Consider the following 23,053-nt stretch of genomic DNA (forward strand, 5'->3'; position numbering starts at 1 on the left):
TTTTAGCACTGCTTCCTTCAGCGTTTTTTACTTTGATTTCTTACCACATTTCAATGACATGAAGGTAGATTAACACTTGCCATGCATTTTTTTGTGTTCGGTAACCACAGGGGCTATATTAAATGGCATCTGACTTATTTTATTCTCACTTATGGCCCATCAGTACTGCATTGTTACGATACACAACCTGTTGAGAATTATTGTGAGAATAAGAAGATGACAAAGAGACAAAAAAATATAAAAAAAAAAAAATGGAATACATAGGTCAAGACACAGTGAAGCAAAACAAAACCGATAAACCAAAACTAAAGACCAAAACTGGTCAGTGACACCGTCTCTAAACCATATAACATAGCTGGTCTCAATACTGTCCTGTAGACCTTCCCTTTCACTATTCCTGATACCTGTCTGTCACAAATTACTCCTGACACTCTTCTCCACCCGTTCCACCATGCCTGCACTGTCTTTTTCACCTCTCTTCCACAATCCCCGTTACTCTGTACTGTTGAATGTATTTAAACTCATAAGTAATGAAAACTAAGATGGCAAAAAATATTTACTTATTTAATATTAAAATGTAAAGCCAACATAACAATTACATTCTTTACATGTAGAAACCATTTTAAATGCAAAAATACACACATAGAATGCATTGTCACACACATGCGCAAGGGAGGCAGCTAAAGGGCTTGAGTAAGGGCAATTTCCGAATCAAAACGGGATATGGCAGAGTGTACTGACTCTTTTTCTCCCTTTCCTGCAGACCATTCATGGGAGTTTCCACCCGGCCCTCTTGACGTCACTTCTGGGTCCGAGCCTATGGAAGAAGATTTTGCCAGCCCCAGCCCCTATGATGTCATGTCCGGACGCAAGCCTATGACTGAAGACCCTTATGAGCCCGACCCCAGTGACCTCACTTCCTGTCTTCCCCTTTAAAAGCCTCCACCTTTTCTCTATTCCCCCAGTTCTGTTTTGGACTCGGTTTTGTGCACATCAGTGCTGTGTAACATATTCATGACTTTGCAGCCAGGATACCAATTATATGGGTGGCTGCCCCAAACCTTGCTATGGCTCTGTGTGGAGTTTCTGACAGAATGTATACTACAGGCACCATGAGAGTGCATTCTTACTGCTCTACCCCAAAAAAAACCATAGATAGCTTCAAACAGGCCGAGTGAATTTTAAAATAATTTCTTGGCACACCAGCAGTTACAGACCTGTAAGCAGACACACAGAGCAGCCAATTATGGACTTTGTCTATGAATATTGTTCTCTTTGTCTGAGGTGAAAACCTGAAATTCAAGAGGAAGAGAAGGCGCATTACATACTTGGTTGTTGTAACCCGCAGTTGGTAGGTGCACTAAGGGGCATTGTCAGTTCCGTCAGTTCGCTAGTGCAAGTGGGATCCCTAATATGTCGTGGCAAAAAATTGTCACCAGAAGGCTTTTTACCTGAAATGAAGGCTATTAGGAGTCTCGGGATAGGCAAACAGAGTCTATAGTTGTATTGCAATAAAATAACCATAATAATAACACAGACTCAACCCAATACGGCCAAATTGAGCTGAGCCCTGAACAGTTCCGGACTCAAAACTTTTATAGTAATTCTTATCATTCCGACCACGCTCATTTGCTCTTTTCTCTGACTCCCCTCTGCACCTCCCCAGCCTGTACCTCGAGTTCCCATGGGAACCGTTATTATCTCCTGACTTTCCCTGCAGTTGGCCCCTCCGGTATTTTCACTGTCTATTGTTATTATTATTATTGTTATTAGTTTCTGTTTTGCTCATTTCTATTGGCTTTGGCTGGGCAGATGTTACTTCTTCCATATTTGGGCTTTTTTCTTATCACTTCCCCTTCCTTGGCTGGCATGCTAGTTTATACTTGGTGGCTCAACACTAAGCTTTAATTAAAAAGAAATATGTCATGTGCTTTTATTTAATTATTTACTTGGCAATCCTGACTTGCATTAGTACACTATGGTTAGTGCTTATATATTTGTCTATATTTATTTATGCTAATACATGAATACACTAATTTCACTCTCCATACATTACATCATCTTCCTTTTGCTGTTTCTGCTGACTTACTGTTCCAGCTGGCTTCTTACGTGCCTACTAGAACCATTTTTTCTATATTAAGTCAGTGGTATCGTTTCTCAGCTTCCTAGTCTTGAACACAGGTGCTCCTGTCCTTCCTTATCCTGTCCTCGGGTAGTTTCTGTACATCATTCTTGTCCTGTTCTATTCTGCCTCTCTTAATACTGGTAATTTTCCTTTTTTACTAGAAAATGCAATATGACTGATTTTTTTAGTTAACCATGTGCTTGACCTACCTTATTTGCTTAACATTCTGATTTATGTTAAATCTAATGCTTCAGAAGCTATTAATTACTTTTACGGCTATTTATGCTAATATGCTATTTATGCTAATATATAAATTTTTCCTTCCATAGTTGTAGTTTCCTCTATCTTACAGAACCCTAAGGAATTTGTTGATGGGGCCGACCTAGGGATAATGTCTCATAATAATAGGAATCACCCTACCAGCACTTAGCTGGCTACAGCCAGTGCCAGTACTGGTACAGGGAGTAACTGGGCATATGGTAGTGGACTTATAATTGCTGCAAAGATGTCAATTAGTCATTTTCTCTGTGAGTATGCACTTCCTGGGGGAAGGCTATACAGATTTGAGAAGAGAATGTAAGAAGAACAAGATTAGCCAAGGTCTGCATATTATTATGCTAAGGTGATCAAGGATGATGAACCTGATGAAACCAGCATCCAAGTTCAAGACGTTAGAGGATGACATTCTCTAACTCTCTTCTTCACCAATGACTTTGCCTGCAATGTTAATACCAATATATCAAATACCATATACCATATCAAATGACATATATACCCCTCCTTTAACCGTCACCTTATCGTGGTGGAGGGGTTTGCGTGTCCCAATGATCCTAGGAGCTCTGTTGTCCGGGGCTTTATGCCCCTGGTAGGGCCACCCAAGGCAAACTGGTCCTAGGTGAGGGATGAGACAAAGAGCGGTTAAACAAACCTCCTATGAAGAAAAACAATTTTGGACGGCGTTTTCCCTTGCCCGGACGCGGGTCACCGGGGCCCCACTCTGGAGCCAGGCCTGGAGGTGGGGCTCGATGGCGAGCGCCTGGTGGCCGGGCCTGCACCCATGGGGCTCGGCCGGGCACAGCCCGAAGAGGCAACGTGGGTCCCCCCTTCCCATGGGCTCACCACCTATGGGAGGGGCCAAGGAGGTCGGGTGCAGTGTGAGTTGGGTGGTGGCCGAAGGCGGGGACCTTGGCGGTCCGATCCTCGGCTACAGAAACTGGCTCTTGGGACGTGGAATGTCACCTCTCTGAAGGGGAAGGAGCCTGAACTAGTGCGCGAAGTTGAGAGGTTCCGGCTAGATATAGTTGGACTCACCTCGACGCACAGCTTGGACTCTGGAACCAATCTCCTTGAGAGGGGCTGGACTCTCTACCACTCTGGAGTTGCCCCCCGGTGAGAGGCGCCGAGCAGGTGTGGGTATACTTATTGCCCCCCAACTTGGAGCCTGTACATTGGGGTTTACCCCGGTGGACGAGAGGGTAGCCTCCATTCGCCTTCGGGTGGGGGGACGGGTCCTAACTGTTGTTTGTGCGTATGCACCGAACAGCAGTTCGGAGTACCCACCCTTTTTGGAGTCCCTGGAGGGGGTACTAGAGGGCATACCTTCTGGGGACTCCCTCGTTCTGCTGGGAGACTTCAATGCTCACGTGGGCAATGACAGTGAGACCTGGAAGGGCGTGATTGGGAGGAATGGCCCCCCTGATCTGAACCCGAGCGGTGTTTTGTTATTGGACTTCTGTGCTCGTCACGGATTGTCCATAACGAACACCATGTTCAAGCATAGGGGTGTTCATATGTGCACTTGGCACCAGGACACCCTAGGCCTCAGTTCGATGATCGACTTTGTGGTCGTGTCGTTGGACTTGCGGCCACATGTCTTGGACACTCGGGTGAAGAGAGGGGCGGAGCTGTCAACTGATCACCACCCGGTGGTGAGTTGGCTTCGATGGTGGGGGAGGATGCCTGTCAGGCGTGGTAGGCCCAAACGTGTTGTGAGGGTCTGCTGGGAACGTCTGGCAGAGCCCCCTGTCAGAAGTAGCTTCAACTCCCACCTCCGGCAGAACTTCGACCACATCCCGAGGGAGGTGGGGGACATTGAGTCCGAATGGGCCATGTTCCGTGCCTCTATTGTTGAGGCAGCTGACCGGAGCTGTGGCCGTAAGGTGGTCGGTGCCTGTCGTGGCGGCAATCCCCGAACCCGCTGGTGGACACCGGCGGTGAAGGATGCCGTCAAGCTGAAGAAGGAGTCCTACGGGACCCTTTTGTCCTGTGGGACCCCGGAGGCAGCTGATAGGTACCGGCAGGCCAAGCGGAATGCGGCTTTGGTGGTTGCTGAGGCAAAAACTCGGGCGTGGGAGGAGTTTGGGGAGGCCATGGAGAATGACTTTCGGACAGCTTCGAGGAGATTCTGGTCCACCATCCGGCGTCTCAGGAAGGGGAAGCAGTGCAGTGTCAACACTGTATATGGTGGGGATGGTGCGCTGCTGACCTCGACTCGGGATGTTGTGGGTCGGTGGGGGGAATACTTCGAAGACCTCCTCAATCCCATTAACATGCCTTCCAATGAGGAAGCAGAGCCTGGGGACTCAGAGGTGGGCTCCCCCATCTCTGGGACTGAGGTCACCGAGGTGGTCAAAAAACTCCTTGGTGGTAGGGCCCCGGGGGTGGATGAGATACGCCCGGAGTTCCTCAAGGCTCTGGATGTTGTAGGACTGTCTTGGCTGACACACCTCTGCAACATCGCATGGACATCAGGGACAGTGCCTCTGGATTGGCAGACTGGGGTGGTGGTCCCCCTCTTTAAGAAGGGGGATCGGAGGGTGTGTTCCAACTACAGAGGGATCACACTCCTCAGCCTCCCTGGAAAAGTCTATTCAGGGGTCCTGGAGAGGAGGGTCCGTCGGATAGTCGAGCCTCGGATTCAGGAGGAACAGTGTGGTTTTCGTCCTGGTCGCGGAACAGTGGACCAGCTCTATACCCTTAGCAGGGTCCTGGAGGGTGCATGGGAGTTTGCCCAACCAGTCTACATGTGTTTTGTGGACTTAGAAAAGGCATTCGACCGTGTCCCTCGGGGAATCCTGTGGGGGGTACTCCGAGAGTATGGGGTACCGGCCCCCCTGATAAGGGCTGTTCAGTCCCTGTACGATCGGTGCCAGAGCTTGGTCCGCATTGCCGGCAGTAAGTCGAACCCGTTTCCAGTGAGAGTTGGACTCTGCCAGGGCTGCCCTTTGTCACCGATTCTGTTCATATCTTTTATGGACAGAATTTCTAGGCGCAGCCAGGGTGTTGAGAGGGTCCAGTTTGGTGGGCTCAGGATTGGGTCACTGCTTTTTGCAGATGATGTTGTCCTGTTTGCTTCATCAGGCCGTGATCTTCAGCTCTCTCTGGATTGGTTCGCAGCCGAGTGTGAAGCGGCTGGGATGAGAATCAGCACCTCCAAATCCGAGACCATGGTCCTCAGCCGGAAAAGGGTGGAGTGCCCTCTCAGGGTTGGTAGCGAGATCCTGCCCCAAGTGGAGGAGTTCAAGTATCTCGGGGTCTTGTTCACGAGTGAGGGAAGAATGGAGCGTGAGATCGACAGGCGGATCGGTGCGGCATCCGCAGTAATGCGGGCATTGCATCGGTCTGTCGTGGTGAAAAAGGAGCTGAGCCGCAAGGCGAAGCTCTCAATTTACCAGTCGATCTATGTTCCTACCCTCACCTATGGTCATGAGCTATGGGTAGTGACCGAAAGAACGAGATCGCGAATACAAGCGGCTGAAATGAGTTTCCTCCGCAGGGTGTCTGGACTTTCCCTTAAAGATAGGGTGAGAAGCTCAGTCATCCGGGAGGGGCTCAGAGTAGAGCCGCTGCTCCTCCGCATCGAGAGGAGTCAGATGAGGTGGCTTGGGCATCTGATCAGGATGCCTCCTGGACGCCTCCCTGGTGAGGTGTTCCGGGCACGTCCAACCGGGAGGAGGCCCCGGGGAAGACCCAGGACACGCTGGAGGGACTATGTCTCTCGACTGGCCTGGGAACGCCTTGGGATTCTCCCGGAAGAGCTAGAAGAAGTGGCCGGGGAGAGGGAAGTCTGGGCATCTCTGCTCAAGCTGCTGCCCCCGCGACCCGACCTCGGATAAGCGGGAGACAATGGATGGATGGATGGATGACATATATAATTTCTGCATGGTTTGCAGAGTGTTGAATATGAAGACCTAGAATTATGCAATCCCATTCCTCTTGTACATGAGATATTGGAACCTTTGCATGGAACAGTGGGTTTTAGTAATTTATATCAACAGGCTGGATATTGGCAGGTGCACATGAGAAAAAATAGTGTCACAAAGACAGAGGTCATCACTCCTGAAGAATTATACCATTTCTTGAAAATTTCTTTTGGATTACATAATGCTAGGCCTCTTTCAACTTTTAATGGAACAGCTCCTTCAGGGGTTGATCGAGAAATGTTGCTTTGTTTATAGAAATGATATAATTATTTTTTTGCCTAGTGTAGAACAATATCTAAATGACTTAAATGTCATCTTTGGTCACCTTGAGCAAGCTCATCTTACACTGAACATTAAAACTGTAATTTCTTACAATCTTATCTCTCTTTCTTAGGGTATGTGCTACCTGCTGAAGGTGTAAGTGTGGACCCAGAGAAGATATGAGAGATCAGAAAACATCCCCAGTCTACAGATGTTAAGAGCCTTCAGCGGTTCATGGGGATGCTTGGCTAGTTTCATATTTTTTTTCCCAACTAGCAACAAGGAAGGGAGGAATCAGCTGCCAGTTGCCTTCAGCATTTGAGGATATCTTTGTACATATAATGTAAGCTCTGAAGAACGATCCTGTCCTGGTGAAGCCCAATCCAACAACAACAGGTCAGATCAGGTTGGGGAACATATACTGGTACAACGTGTTACTGCACCCACGACATGACAAAACAACTGAACTCCTGGTTGGCAACCCTCCAGGTAGAGATGCAGTCCAGTCCCACCCTCCAAGAAATGACCATCTATCTGCCACAGCCAGGTTTTACATGGGTGTCCCATTGGCCTTGTCCAGCCACTCAGGTCCTTAACTGTGAGGATCCTGCGAGTCATATTGCCGCAATTGATGCTCCCTCACAATACAGGTAATGTACCTCATTCAGGACTCCATGAGCAACTTCTTGTTTGGCACAAAGCCAAACCAGCGGTACCCAAGTATTTTCCGAAGAGACACAATATCGAAGGAGTTCAGTCTTCCTCTCAGGTTACTGGATAGTGTCCATGTCTTGCAACCATACAGCAAAGCAGGAAGCACCAAAACTCTAAAGATTTGGACCTTTGTTCTTTATCAGAGATATTGGGAGCGCCACACACCCTTTTCCATGGACTTCATGACATTCCCATGCTCTCCCAATCTATCTACTGACTTCATAGGAAAAATCACCAGAAACATGAATGTCACTGCTGAGGTAACTAAACCTCTTAACTAGGTTGATGGCTATGATGTACCATTTAGGAAAAAATCTTAGGATTTTTGAGCATGCATCTGCCATTAAAACCACAGTGTATCTATGCTATTTACTACATGTAGCAGACCTTCTGTATAGTTGTACTCAAATTATTTTTAAATGGCATCTTATTCATTGATAGTAGTGTACTTTCTAAATCAAGCTTTGCAAAAACATTTTGATAATATTTTAAGCCAGTTTAAATTTTTATGTAACTGGAACACCAATGGTTTTTCAGATTTGTATTTTATTTTATTCTTCATGCATAGTGAAACAATATAAGTTATTATATGCGTTAAAATTTTTGTGATTGTTTTGTAATTGGCAATGGAAGAAAAATAGCAATATCTAATTTAAACAGAGCATTAGTAGTGTTCAGGCTCTTTTTAAACAAGCATAATAAATACATTTATTCAAGATCTGACAATAAAACAACCAGATCTTCCTAGGTGAATGTAATGATTAGTTTTTCAGTAGATTTAAGTGGTTCAGATTCATCAGTATACCGTAATAATGAGATCATTGTGATATCTCTGCCCTCAAGTAGCAGTGTACTACTTTACTGTTTGTAAAAAAAAAAAAAAAAACTCACAGATAGGAGGAAACATTCAATCAATTGTCAACAAACCTAAGCAAACACTTTTTGTCATGAAATTGGATATACAGCATATTTCCTCTCACCTTGAAAAGATATATTGTTAGCAGATAGTTGAGAGAGGAGATAAGAAGGATTTGGGGAAAGTGACAATTTTTTAAGTGTGAGAATTTAACACCACCAGATCCATTTGACACCATCCAGTAGCTATATAAAAGGGAAATAATGGTTTACTCACAATTAATCTTGAATGATATCCTCTCTCTCTTTAGTTCACTAGAACCCTCATTTTTATTTTAAAGAGAAAACCTTGGCACAGAGGAAGCATACATTTAATACAATAGGTTTTTTGTACTGTAATTCACACATCATCTTCTGCCTTCTCTTGAAGTTGTCCTACAGAAGTTCAGAGTGTTTTTATTTCTATATTTTTCTTGTTGTTATTTTTTATTGCATTTAACATCTAGAATAAACTAAGTACATACATACATTTTCACAGCAGCTTCTTTCAGTGTTTGGTTATGGGATTGAAGACAATGCATTTGCAGGTAGCCCTGGACTCAAGGCAGGAAACAGGTAGTAATTTTATTTTATTTTCGTAATCTTGTTTCTCCCTTCCTTAGGGGGTGGCCTTGGGTGATGTGCTGTCTATCCCTATGGTGGAGAGCAGTGCAAAATGTGTGATACTGTGACATTCAATTGTGCGTGGAGGGGATCCTCATGTGAAATTTCAAGAAGCACAAGCACAGCATATCAATTACTCATTGGTACACTAAGAAGCATTGTCTGTACTCTTAAATTGAAATTGAAAGAGCACTGCTCAGAAAGCTAACATAGACAGAATGTCCAGCTGACAGTCTTTTGGCATGGTAATTGAACCAATGACGCTTGAACTGTAAAATAGCATTCTGCAGTGCTTCAAAGTCATACTAAGCAGTACATACAAATAAAACTCATAAAACATGTTATTCCCAATAATGACAAAACTTTGCTCAGAATCTGTCAAAAGCTTTGTGTATTAAATGTGTAACAGTGCATAAAGAGGAGCTGTTACATAAGCATTATATTTATTGTCGTATATACACAGGTGTGATTTGTTGTACAAATGACCAATTATAGACAACTATATATCATTAGAATCCTCTGAACCTCAACTATCCAATGATAATAATTCTTTAACTGTATGCAGCTCAACATAGGTGGGATATTTTATAAAAGCAGAACAACTCAGCTGTGATGTGCTGCTTGCCTAAGGATATGCATATGCAAATTGCATATTTTAATAATGAAAGAGAGCAAACAACATGGATGCTTATGATTTATTTGAAAGACTGCACCTTCAGGTATGTTAAATTACCATTATTGTTCTTCGTTGACTTATGGGTTTATTGCATCGTACACAAACAAGTTTGAAAGATAACGGTCTTCTAATGGACAGGACACTTCATGCATAAATGGTTAATATAAATAAGTTATCACTTTCATATTAATTCAAAGTATGCAGTGAATTAATATAATGCTTGGCCATGGTAATTAGCATATTTTTGAAAAGTAATTATTTTGACACCTTCTCCCTCAAGTTTGCAGATTATTGTTGTATCTGTATGGGATTCCATTTTAAAACTCATATATTCCCAGAATTAAAAGATGTTATTCTAGACTAATTGGTTGCTGTAAATTGTTTTGCTGAAAGTAATTGTGGGTTTATAAGCTGTTTTTTGCTTTTCCCTATTGCTGTTGTAATTTACTCTAATAAATGAAATAGAATTCTAAACATCAAAGGAATAATTACTCATATTTTCCAATATGTGTTTAGTGTAGTAATATTTATACATATACTTCAGTTTTTTCAATGTACTTAAAATTAGATGTACCCAGAAGTATTAGGCAAAATGGAGTAATTAAATTCAGATAACCTTGAAGGATTTCCATACCATAATAATAAGCAACCCACTACACCAATCTCAAAAAATTATTCAGCATTTCTCTAATCACAAGTTACATAATAATGAAAAATCATATATCTCTCCCAAATTTACAAAGCAACTAAATACAGGCCAAAACATAGTGCAGACTTTAATGACAACAATATACTACACCATAAAGGTTCTTATAGAGTCTTTCTTACTCTGGAGGTAGCAAACTTGCCTAAATCTGGAATTACCGAACACTTCCACAAATAATCTAATATGGTTAATAAGGTACTCTCATGACCATGTTCTCGGTCTGTTACAGGTCCATGGTCAAATTACGGCATTGTCAAAGTCTCTCTATGGGAAAACCTAATCTGTTGGGGATTTAAGCAGTATGTTATTGGGCTTGAATACAGACTACCGAGGGAGGGTAGCTTGATCCCTATCAGAATTTAATTCTTCAAAGGCGCTGTATTTAGGAAGAGGTTACGAAGGACTGACAAAATATTAGTAGAACTTTCCCATGCTGGCCCGGGTGATAGCAAGGGGTCACCATTCAAGCTGCACAGATGACATCTTAATACCAATTATGGAGAGCTCTGAAGTTGATTTTTTTTTATGGATAGTCTGTCTATTCTTGAAGACTGTCGTGGGTCTTGAGCCACCACATGCATGTATGAAATATAGCAGCCATGGTGTGCATTCCAAAGTGCATCCAACTGAGCATTTTTTTAAGAGACTCTGACCCAAGGAAACAGCTGCTTGTTAGCTTGCATAGCCATTATGAAAAAAAGCATGTCAGTATAAAACATAACCAGCCACATCTGCGCCTGCACATCCAGTCTGTAGGCCTCCACAATAAATGCTGCCGTTGACACCCACTTTTTAGAAAGACTGTGTCCTGCATGTTCCAAGTAAGTCTATGAAAGCTGATTTAATCCTTAATTATGCATAGAGGTTTATTTAATAAAAATTGAGCACCTAGGGTTCTCAAAATTCTATATTGTGATGTAGTCTGTCATCATGGCTACTGTTAATTCAATCTTCTATGGCTCCTTCCGTTCAACTAATATGTTTTTTTTCTTACCAGTACACTTCCCGATCATTTACACTTCCAGTTCTACCTCATTCTGTTTACTTGAGGTAAGAGATACAACATCTTTGTTAACTTTCCCCAACTCTACCATCTTCTTCAAACCTTGCAGAGATTACCAATGGCCATATATTCAAGTTTAAGCAGAAGAGCAGTATTGAGTGTGAGGACTCAACAGTCCTCTGAAGACTTTCTGGTTGAAGAGCTGCTGTATGCTGGCAACATTGTCAGTATACTGGAGCTCATAGAAGATTGTTGAGGAGGTTTTCTAGTAGGCTGACAATCTTTGAAGGCTGAACATATTGCCATCTGGTTCGTACTGAATACACTCTCCCTCAATGACGTCCAACACATTACTGGAGAGAACACCAACTTGTTTGACGGCAACAGTGATTTCGAAGGGAGCAGGTGTTTCCCCACCAACAAGAATCTTCGCTCTGTCATGGACGAGATGGAACATAGTGAGGAATTTTGAGGGACATCCAAACTTGCTGTAATAAGACTGCTGTAAATAATGCTCCCTATTCAAGCATTTGCTGAATAGTAATACATAATTCAATGAACAGCTTTTTTCCAACTTGATTACTGACTCAAAAAGGTTTACCAAACTTTTCCTAGTAGAGGGAAAATTCCTTTCTTTAATTAATATGTTTGATTTCTACCACAACACACATCTAGTTCTGGGACCAGGGGCCTCATGTATAATGCCGTGCGTCGAACTCACACTATAACATGGCGTAAGCACAAAAGCGGGATTGTGCGTACGCACAGAAAAATCCAGATGCAGGAATCTGTGCGCACGCAAACTTTCACGTTCTTCCACTACATAAATCCCGATCAGCGTGAAAAGTAACGCACGTGCACGCGCCTTCTGTCCCGCCCCAACTCCTCCCAGAATTACACCTCTTTGAATATGCAAATCAATATAAATAGCCTTCTGTGAAAAGACAATGGGAAAAGCACAGGGGAAAATATAAGAATTTCAGCAAATACCAAGTGGAGGCAAAGGAGAAACGTACTATTTGTTGGTTTAAACAGTGGTTTAATCAACAAAAGAAAGTTGATCGAGTGACAGAGTGTCGGAGAAACTTGAAAGATCAAGTTCACAAAGTCGCACAGTGCCAGAAATAAAAAAGAAATCACATATCAAAGTTGCTGTGAAAAGGCAAGTCGTAGCCCACCGTCTGAGTGTCATATGAAAGCTTATTAGGGTACAGACAAAACAAATAGGCACACAGTGGGAAAAAAGCACGAAATGTCAACTTTAATCTCGAAATTTCCACTTTAATCACGTAGTTTATTTTGCCTTTAAAGTAGAACATCATAAACTTCATCTTAAAATCGTTTATTTTACTAGTTTCTCAAGTAGCACGTTAAATGCTTTGTTCTGTATTTGATCTTCTATGTGCTCTATGTGTGTGAATCACTACGTGCTTCCGTTCTTTCTCTTTCTCCGACAGGACACAGAATCCATTACATTCGAGATATTTCAGCTCTCTAAATAATTAAAATACTGAGATATATACGTGATATAATTTTCATGATGATAGCAATGAAAGCATGTTATTAAACATGGGAACACGGTGACGCAGTGATTGTTCATATCTCACGCAAGAGGCTTGCTGCTCCATGTGCGACCTTCAATGAAATAATTTATTACAGAAGTACTGTCTCTTTCAAACGTACTTTTCTTTCTCCAAATACCCAATCGCCACACAATCAGCTCTGTAATAGACGTTAAGCCATCTGTAAGCTTAGAACGCTGATTCTTCAAAACTTTTAAGGAACATTGAAATATCTTCGTAGTACATGTTTAATTATTCTATTCGTCTATCCTTCCAGTGTCGCGTCAGCACCAGCAAGAATACAGCGCAAGGCAGGAGCTATCCATGAACTAGCTATACGCTGTGGCACCGTGTCCTCACATGTTTAATTATTAACAATACAGATTATTTAAATGAAGTTAAAGTTTTATCTGTATACTATAAGCAACATGTTTTGCTGCATTTCATCTTAAAAATGATATTGTCATCATACGCGCTTTATAAAGTAGTGCAGGTTGTGCAATATTATAACTGTAGTGTAAGTTTACAGTGAGGTGATTGTACTGATAAGTACAAACAGTTCTACAAGGAGCACTTGATGGACTGATTGAGTGCGTATATAGTTCTTGGCATGAAACTGTTTCTGAAACGCGAGGTCCGTACAGGAAAGGCTTTGACGCTTTTTGCCGTGGTTGTGGTAGTGTGTACTTGAAACTGTATACCGATAATTCTCTTTCCGATCAGCTGCTGCTGTGATTCACACTCAGATACAGTTATATAAGTACTCCGAGTGGTGCAGTGAGAGTAATATGGAAAAAGATGATCCGCAGTGGCAACCCTTAACAGGAGCAGCAAAAAGAAGAACAAGATGCAGTGAGCGTAACAACGCTAAAGCAGTTATGGTATTTGGAATACTATGGCTATTCCCTGGACCATTATATTGCTACAGGTTAATTACAATCAGATGCATTACACTAATAAACAATATGCAGTTAATTTCAGTGTATTTATAAAGCCGCGTCAGGAATGTGGAGCTAAGAAAGAAAGGATGAGCACACAGGAACAGTAGCACTGCTTTGACGCTGGGTGCCGCCAGTCTGCAAAACCGAGCGGAGAAATTGCGTATGCCAAGGAATGAGTTACCGTGGAAAAGTGCGTGGCTTTACGCCAAGTTTAGGTTTTATACATCGCGATTTGAGCGTGGGAACGGGAGTACGCAACATTTCTGTGCGTACGCACCGTTTATACATGAGGCCCCTGGTGGAACGTGGTGATCTTCTCAATGGCTGAATAATTCACTTGGTTCATTTGGTTCAACAAGTGCTCTGCCCAACGATCCAAGATCTGTTGCTTGTCTTTGAAGAGTGTTGTGCAATCTGCAGTCCGGACTGAAGTTACAGTATGTTGAAAAGGACCATAAATTCCTTTAATGACATTGTAGAATTTACAGATCTTGCTTTTATCTGTGTAGCATTGGATTTCAGCTGCCTTATTGTTCCACCAGTTGTTCTGGATTTCACAGAGCCTGTGTTTGTGTAATAGATATAGCTTTTTTCCACTTCTTCAGGAATGAAATGGATGATGAATTTGCAAAGAACTTGAAATGCTGTGTTCTTGGCATCCTGGGAGGGGGGGTCTTGTCTGTGGCCTTCTTGAACTAGCTTGGCTTCTTCCTTTTAGTATACGTGCTGATGATGTCGCCAATGAAACTCACAGTGTCATTAAGTTCTAGCTGATGCTGACAGGGGACCCTGGAATTTTCGGGAGACGTTTATTCTTGATAGAAAGGCCAATTCCATGGATCTTCATCTCTAACTATAGTTGTCTTATCCAGAATAATGTAAATCCAGCTGTAGTATCAGTGATGTATCCTTCATCAGGAAGACGAGTCTTGCTAAGTATACAAATGTCCACCTTGTAGCGTTGGAGCTTTGAGGCTACGAGTGCTGTTCTCTGTAACTAGGGGTCGAATCCATGAAGTTTTTTGACCACATGTAAAGGGATGACTAACAAAGTACGGTTGCCTGGCTGAGTACAGATGGAACAAACTTTCCCCTCACCATCAGGGGTAGGCAGTGCTATCCTGGAAATAGGCTGTCTAATCATGACAGTAGGACATGGACGAGGCACTTGTCCCTGGTGTGCCTCTAAATGTCATCATGCATGCTGGTTCTATACTATGAACATACATCATCACCCAATGGTAGTTCTCTCCATTTGTTTCCCATTGCTGTAGGACTTTGATGCAGGAGTAAGGATGAGTAAGACAGATGAACGGAAGAATCTGCACAAAGTAGTTGTTGATATCGGAATCCAAGACAATGAGGTACAGCAGAAATTACACCTCTTTGGATTGACCCTTGGTGGGACAGAAGGGGTGGCTTATTCAGTCTTAGTCAGGACCTCACCTCTGACTTTCCCGCCACGGATGGCCCTTCCAGGAGAATGTGACTCCTGATGGCATCGCAAACCACAATTTTTTTTGTTTGACCATGCAAACCTAGGAATTTCATATCTATCTATCTATCTATCTATCTATCTATCTATCTATCTATCTATCTATCTATCTATCTATCTATCTATCTATCTATCTATCTATCTATCTAATCACCTTAAGCACTCTGGGAGTAATATTATCTAGTTCTGATGATTTGTTTGATTTCAGCCTATTTAATCTAAGCAGTACTTCTTCTATAATTTAGATATCACTCAATACCTCATTAGTAGACCCTTTTACCTCTGGGAGGTTATCCACTTCTTCACATGTGAAGAACTCAGAAAAATGCAAGTTTAGAGCATTTTTTATTTCACAGTCTGTATATTTTAATTCCTCTTTACAATTCCTGATATACTTCACCCTCTCAAAAACTGTTCTTTAACTTCTAAAATACTGAAAGAATCTCTTTGGGTCATCTTTCGCCTTATCTGCTATATTCCTCTCTAACTGCTGTTTAGCTTCCATAATATCTTTCATAATAGTTGCCCTCATGCTCTCATATGTCCTACGATTCACAAGATCTTTTTGCATATTCATGCAATAGTGTTTCTGGGATATCCTTTTTGGGACTCCATATGTTTCTGGTAGACTACTACTACTTCTGCAGCTTTAACTGTTTCATTGTAGTTGGCATGGAATTAATAGACCTATATTAACTTTCCAAAAAAGGTATCATTTGTATGCTTGCAAACTCCAAAACAAACTCCATTCATCAGGCCTGCTCCATGGATACCAGTGGATGCACGCAAAGTGTTCATGTTAAGAAAGAAGATGTTCTTCTCATAATGACTGCATCCGATCCCATTGCAGTCCAAAAAAGAAAAATGCAACGTCTTAACTGATGTTTCTATTTTGTAAAAGGACCTAATCACATTTGCAACTTTGATACAATGCATCCGGAAAGTATTCACAGCGCATCACTTTTTCCACATTTTGTTATGTTACAGCCTTATTCCATGATGCATTAAATTCATTTTTTCCCTCAGAATTCTACACACAACACCCCATAATGACAATGTGAAAAAAGTTTATTTGAGGTTTTTGCAAATTTATTAAAAATAAAAAAACTGAGAAATTACTTGTACATAAGTATTCACAGCCTTTGCTCAATACTTTGTCGATGCACCTTTGGCAGCAATTACAGCCTCAAGTCTTTTTGAATATGATGCCACAAGCTTGGCACACCTATCCTTGGCCAGTTTCGCCCATTCCTCTTTGCAGCACCTCTCAAGCTCCATCAGGTCGGATGGGAAGCGTCGGTGCACAGCCATTTTAAGATCTCTCCAGAGATGTTCAATCGGATTCAAGTCTGGGCTCTGGCTGGGCCACTCAAGGACATTCACAGAGTTGTCCTGAAGCCACTCCTTTGATACCTTGGCTGTGTGCTTAGGGTTGTTGTCCTGCTGAAAGATGAACCGTCGCCCCAGTCTGAGGTCAAGAGCGCTCTGGACCAGGATGTCTCTGTACATTGCTGCAGTCATCTTTCCCTTTATCCTGACTAGTCTCCCAGTTCCTGCCGCTGAAAAACATCCCCACAGCATGATGCTGTCACCACCATGCTTCACTGTAGGGATGGTGCCAGGTTTTCCCCAAATGTGACGCCTGGCATTCACACCAAAGAGTTCAATCTTTGTCTCATCAGGCCAGAGAATTTTCTTTCTCATGGTCTGAGAGTCCTTCAGGTGCCTTTTGCCAAACTCCAGGTGGGCTGCCATGTGCCTTTTACTAAGGAGTAGCTTCTGTCTGGCCACTCTACCATATGGGCCTGATTGGTGGATTGCTGCAGAGATGGTTGTCCTTCTGGAAGGTTCTCCTCTCTCCATAGAGGACCTCTGGAGCTCTGACAGAGTGACCATCGGGTTCTTGGTCACCTCCCTGACTAAGGCCCTTCTCCCCCGAACGCTCAGTTTAGATGGCCAGACAGCTCTAGGAAGAGTCCTGGTGGTTTCGAACTTTTTCCACTTACGGATGATGGAGGCCACTGTGCTCATTGGGACCTTCAAAGCAGCAGAAATTTTTCTGTAACCTTCCCCAGATTTGTGCCTGGAGACAATCCTGTCTCGGAGGTCTATAGACAATTCCTTTGACTTCATGCATGGTTTGTGCTCTGACATGAACTCTCAACTGTGGGACCTTATATAGACAGTTGTGTGCCTTTCCAAATCATGTCCAATCAACTGAATTTACCACAGGTGGACTCCAATTAAGCTGCAGAAACATCTCAAGTATGATCAGGGGAAACAGGATGCACCTGAGCTCAATTTTGAGCTTCATGGCAAACGCTGTGAATACTTATGTACATGTGATTTCTGAATTTTTGTATTTTTAATAAATTTGCAAAAATCTCAAGTAAACTTTTTTCATGTTGTCATTATGGGGTGTTGTGTGTAGAATTCTGAGGAAAAAAATGAATTTAATCCATTTTGGAATAAGGCTGTAACATAACAAAATGTGGAAAAAGTGATACGCTGTGAATACTTTCGGGATGCACTGTATATATGACAAAGTGACGCCATTTGGCATTTGAATGGCTGTATAGATTGTTTTCCAAGGAAGAGTACTTGGCTGAATGTCTATACAACATGTAGTGATCTAACGGTTATTGGCGGTGTTTTAAATAATCAATCCTTGACACAACAAAAAGGTTTGGGGCAGCCTCCCATATACTTGAAAGTTGGCTTCAAATGCAAAAGTTTTGAGGAAATTGTCTTTTCAGACAAGTGTAATGGCTGACTCACCAAAATCAGCATCTACACCACCAAGACCCGTGGCCTGGCGAGTTGAGAAGGTTAGACCTGACAAGCCGTACTTCTTCCAACTAAACATCCCCCAATCGATGATCAAAGATAAGCCAAAAAAGAAACCATGTGTAAAATAATAAAGTGAGTATATGTTGATAAAAAAAGAAACTCCAAACAACATATATATCATACCCCAACCAACCTCGACATAACATTCAACCCCAAAATTGTCTGGCAGAAAGTAATAATAAAAAGAAAAAGTGCAGCACAAAGTTAATATACAATAGAAACCCTCCCTTGACCCCACACTAAACAAAAACTCAATAAGACACACAGAAAGCACAAAACGCACATAAAAGTCCAGGGGCCTCATGTATAAACAGTGCATACACATAAAAATGTTGCTTATGCCCGTTTCCGCGCTCACATCGCAACGTTTAAAAACTACACTTGCCGTAAAGTCACACACATTTTCACACCAGCTCAATCTCTGGCGTACGCAAGTTCTCTGCTCGGTTTTGAAAACTGGCAGCACCCAGCATCAAAGCAGTGCTATTGTTCATGTGTGTTTTCCCTATATTTTTTAGATTAAAATCTCTGACGCGGCTTTATCAAATACCCTGAAATTAACCACATATCGTTTTTTAGTTCAAGGCTTCTGATTGTAATCAACCTGTAACCAAATGGCCAAACTATTCCAAATACCATAGCCACTTTAGCATTGTTACTATCAGTGCTCCACTCAGAGTATTTTAACCCAGTGTATCTGAGTGTGGAATCACAGCTCTACAGCAGCTGATTGGAAAGCTCTACCGCAGATTGTGTCAAGAGCGGGAAAAATATTGGGATACAGCTTTTAGCACACGCTGCCTCAGCCACGCACACAGTCTATATATGCACTCAATCAATCCATCAAGTGCTCCCAGTAGAACTGTTTGTACTTATAAGTACAACTGCCTCACTGTAAACTTGCATTACAGTTGTAATATTGCACAACCTGAGCCACTTATGCTTTCATATTGTTTATTTTTCACTGTTTTTTATCATATTATTATTATTTTTGTTGTTATTTTACCATTTTATAGGAAAAAAAGTTTATGGAGGATTTGCATATTGAATCTTATTGTATCATACAATAACAATAAAGGAATTCAATTCAATTGAGAGCGCATATTTACAGCTGATGACGACTGGCTTCTAAGTCGATTTAGATTTCCAGGTGCTATCTTCTTGGAGCTCTTGATATCATTTTAAAGATGAAATGGAGTAAAGTATATATATTACATTATACAGATACATTTTTAACTTCATTTAAATAACGTATACTTATATTGATTTGCATATTGAAAGAGGCGTAATTCTGGGAGGAGTCGGGGTGGGGCCACAGGTGTGTGCACGAGCGTTACTTTTCACGCTGTCTGGGATTTATGGAGCAGAAAAACGTGGAAGTTGGCATATGCACAGATTTATGCATGTGGATTTTTTGTGCGTACACACATTTCCGCTTTTGTCCATACGCCAAGTTTTAGTGTGAATTCTACACATGGCATTATGCATAAGGCCCCAGAAGATCTAACGGAAAATGGATAATGTTTGTGAACTTGGGTCAGCTGGAAAAATTGTCCTACGGAAATTACACGGATGAAAATGATGGATTGTTCCTCTCCCCAAACAACAAGAAACAGTCTTACCGTGCTTATCCTCGGTACGTGGCATAATCCAGAACCCTGGAGTTTTGCGGTGCAAAGATGGTGTTGTCGGTCATTAAAAGTGGCAGGTAGACAAAGGTGTGAATGATTTGGATCGGTGCTTTCTTCTGTCTCTGTAGTGAATTGGCGGTCTAATAAAACAGCCTTTTTTTTTTCTTTCTGTCCTTCCGTTTAAATAGTGAATGACTGAATGCTGGTGTTGAGACTAACAGGACCAATTATCATGAGGGACCATGGATCAACAGTATTATCCTTCCCCTTTTGTTTCCAGGGGAGCATATTTACACACAAACAAACCATGTAAACAGGACAACACAATGAAAGACGGGACTCAGCACAAAACACATACAAAGACATTAATCATGTAGCACCGCTACACAACAGTCCAAAACAGAACTGAAGCAATAGTACAGTCAAGGTAGTTTTAAATTTGAAAGGGGGAAATGATGTCAATCAGTAGAGGAAGCGGATGTGACGTCTTCTGTGGCAGAACTGGAAGTGATGGGAGCTAGGTGGAATTTCCCACATTTGGTCTGCAGGAAAACAAGAGAAAGGATTAGTGCACTCTGCCACCCCCTGGTCTAACTGGGAATTACCTTTTGTTGAGCCCTTTAGCTGCCTCCCATGCGTACCTGTGTGACAGAGGCTATTATGTGAAGAGCATGGAAAGGGCAGATGGGTGTCCTAGAATTGTGTTGGGTGACCGTGGAACAGAAAATTGGCATGTAAGGAATTCCCAGCATTTCCTCTGACAAGTTCTCAATTGACAGCCATCTGGAATCTGCTAGTATGGCAAATCAGCAAGAAGAGAGCTGGTAGGAATTCCTCAGGAGAAAAAGCATAGTGGTCGCTGATCTCAAGGATAGAGAAATGTGTGATGGAGAGATTCTGAATAAAAATCTGATCTAGGCCTGCTTCTTGGGTATTATTCAGCTAAGTGGAGTCAGTCTACTTTCCTGTGATGCAATATATTGCTTTGGTTTTAATTTTACAGTTGAGGTTTTTGTTATTAATGTCTCTCATTATAATTAAAGGATGAACTAGAAAAGACTGCATGTCTATGGAACGCAAACTTAATAAGACCGTCAACATATACTAATGTGCCAAGTGGAAGACGTAACATTATGTACTTCTTGCCAGAATTTAAAGAAGTGAAAACTACCTGGCCCCAGTGAAAAGTGCAGATTTACACCTATGAAGGAATGAGTGCATGTTTCGACTAACAGTACCTTGTGGTCAAGATGTTTTTGATGTGTGCGACGTTATAATGTCTGAGTTGAACATGACTTCTCTGAGAGACACTGACAAGGCTTTACATTTATACTTATATTTAGGAAATGAGACGAATGCCTCTTTTTGACCTCTGAATGAAATTTAGGAGAGTTGTGTTGTCATTCTACCAGATTTGGAAACGTCATGTATTAATCTTGGCTACACTTAATGTCTACATTAGTCATCAATTTAACATTGCTTATTTGAACTATTAAATATCAGCTTGAGTACAAAATCAAAATGTTTTATAAATTTTTTAATACAGTATGTTGTATATGGAAAGAAATAAAATGAATATCTTCAGTTGTTATACAAGATGCAGCATGTTATCCTTGACATTAATGTCAGCTGAGTTGTTCCAACCGAATAAATCCTGTAGGTTTTACAATACGTTAAGGTGCACATTTATAGTAAGCAGTTAAGCAAAGTAAAATAAAATTATTGCGAAACATGTCACCACTTCCAGTTCCGGGGCCTTAGATGAGGTCACTTCCAGTCCAGAAGACGTCACTTTCAGTTTCAGCCCCTTCAATGACATCACTTCCTATATGGGCCTTTAAAGACGCCATCTTACCCCCCAATGAATCAGTTCTGTTTTGGACTCAGTCTTGTGAACAACTCTGTTCTTTTCAAAAAGCCTTTTGCAGCCAGGGGTATTATACGTGTGGCTCTCCCAAACCTTTTCACGATGTCTGGTCTGTGTTTCTATCACAAGGGTTCACCTTCTGAGTGCCCCAGACCCTTTATGATTGCCTGTGTTGTCTTTAAAACAGGAAATAAATCCATAAAGTCTAAGGCAGTTCTTGAACCATGTCCCACGGAGGTACAAAAAGATGCATGTTCTCATTGGAAAAACAGTCAACGCCAAGTTAATTCACTAATTAGCTCAGTGTGAAAAAAAAAACTAATCAGTGAATTCAATTGGTGTTGACTGTGGCTGTAATGAAAACTGGCAGACTTTTAGATCTCCAAGGCAGATGGTTCAAAACAATAGCCTTAAACTGTATGGGCTTTATGAGCCTATAAATCCTGTGAATCCCCAGACCAATGACAATTAATAATTGTCAAAACCTCTAGAAGTGAACAACCAGGAGTCTGTCTGCAATGTGAACTAAATTACTTACAACATGTAATGTTGAATGTCCACAAATGTTTCATCTTACTAAAGAAAAAACTATAATTCCGTTACTAATAAAACCTTTTTTCTCAACTAAAGACTTTAAGTAAAACTGACTGGATGGTCATCACATTATTACAAATGGAGATGTTGTAAAAACAAATCAATTCTGAAAGCTGTAAATTATATATAAAATAAAATCCCATTTCCTGATAATAAAAATCCTGTTTTACACTGCCAGAGTAAAAATAGTATTCCACAACTACAGTATGCTCATTTGAAAATAATTATCACTGAGGACACTGTTAAACTCTGCCTGGAATTCTGGAAAGGAGTTATAGGTTTAGGGCAATTCAAGAAATGCTCCATATGTGTGCAACTCTGGTCTGCAGTTTAGACCAGTTAATGCAGTTCAGTTTTACCCTTACATATCACACTGGAACCAGTGCAGAATCTCAAGGAACTGGCCAGCATTCTTCAGTTGACACTTTACACATATTGTTGTAAGTGGTTGAATATGGTTTCCTCTTGTTAGTTTAGACATTCTTTTTCTGGTTTCAACATCTGCATTAAACGCATGTTTGCCATTTTTTAGACTCTTATAATTTCAGCAAGTTTTTTTTAGTTGTCAGAGTCTTGAGAGCACTTGGCATGCAAGAGTGAAAATTGTCTATTATGAACTTTGGTTCTTGAAGGAGAACTTTGTGAGCCATTTTTAAAATTGACATGTGAATGTTTTCTGTATGTGGCATGCAGTGTTATCCCATTTGCGATGAAGTTGTCTTCATCTCATTCATCTTGCACTAGTCCCTGCATTGCTTTTTTACCAGTTCTTCTGTTGTTGAGAGATGATTCAAAATGAATACAGCAGAACTTCTTCATCAACAGAATCAGCACCATAATTACATGCGAGAAAAAATGCAGATGACAGCCAAATGGGTGTTACATTATAGCCTAGATATCCTTTCACC

The sequence above is a fragment of the Erpetoichthys calabaricus genome, chromosome 6 (assembly GCF_900747795.2).
Source record: "Erpetoichthys calabaricus chromosome 6, fErpCal1.3, whole genome shotgun sequence".
NCBI classification, from domain to species: domain Eukaryota; kingdom Metazoa; phylum Chordata; class Cladistia; order Polypteriformes; family Polypteridae; genus Erpetoichthys; species Erpetoichthys calabaricus.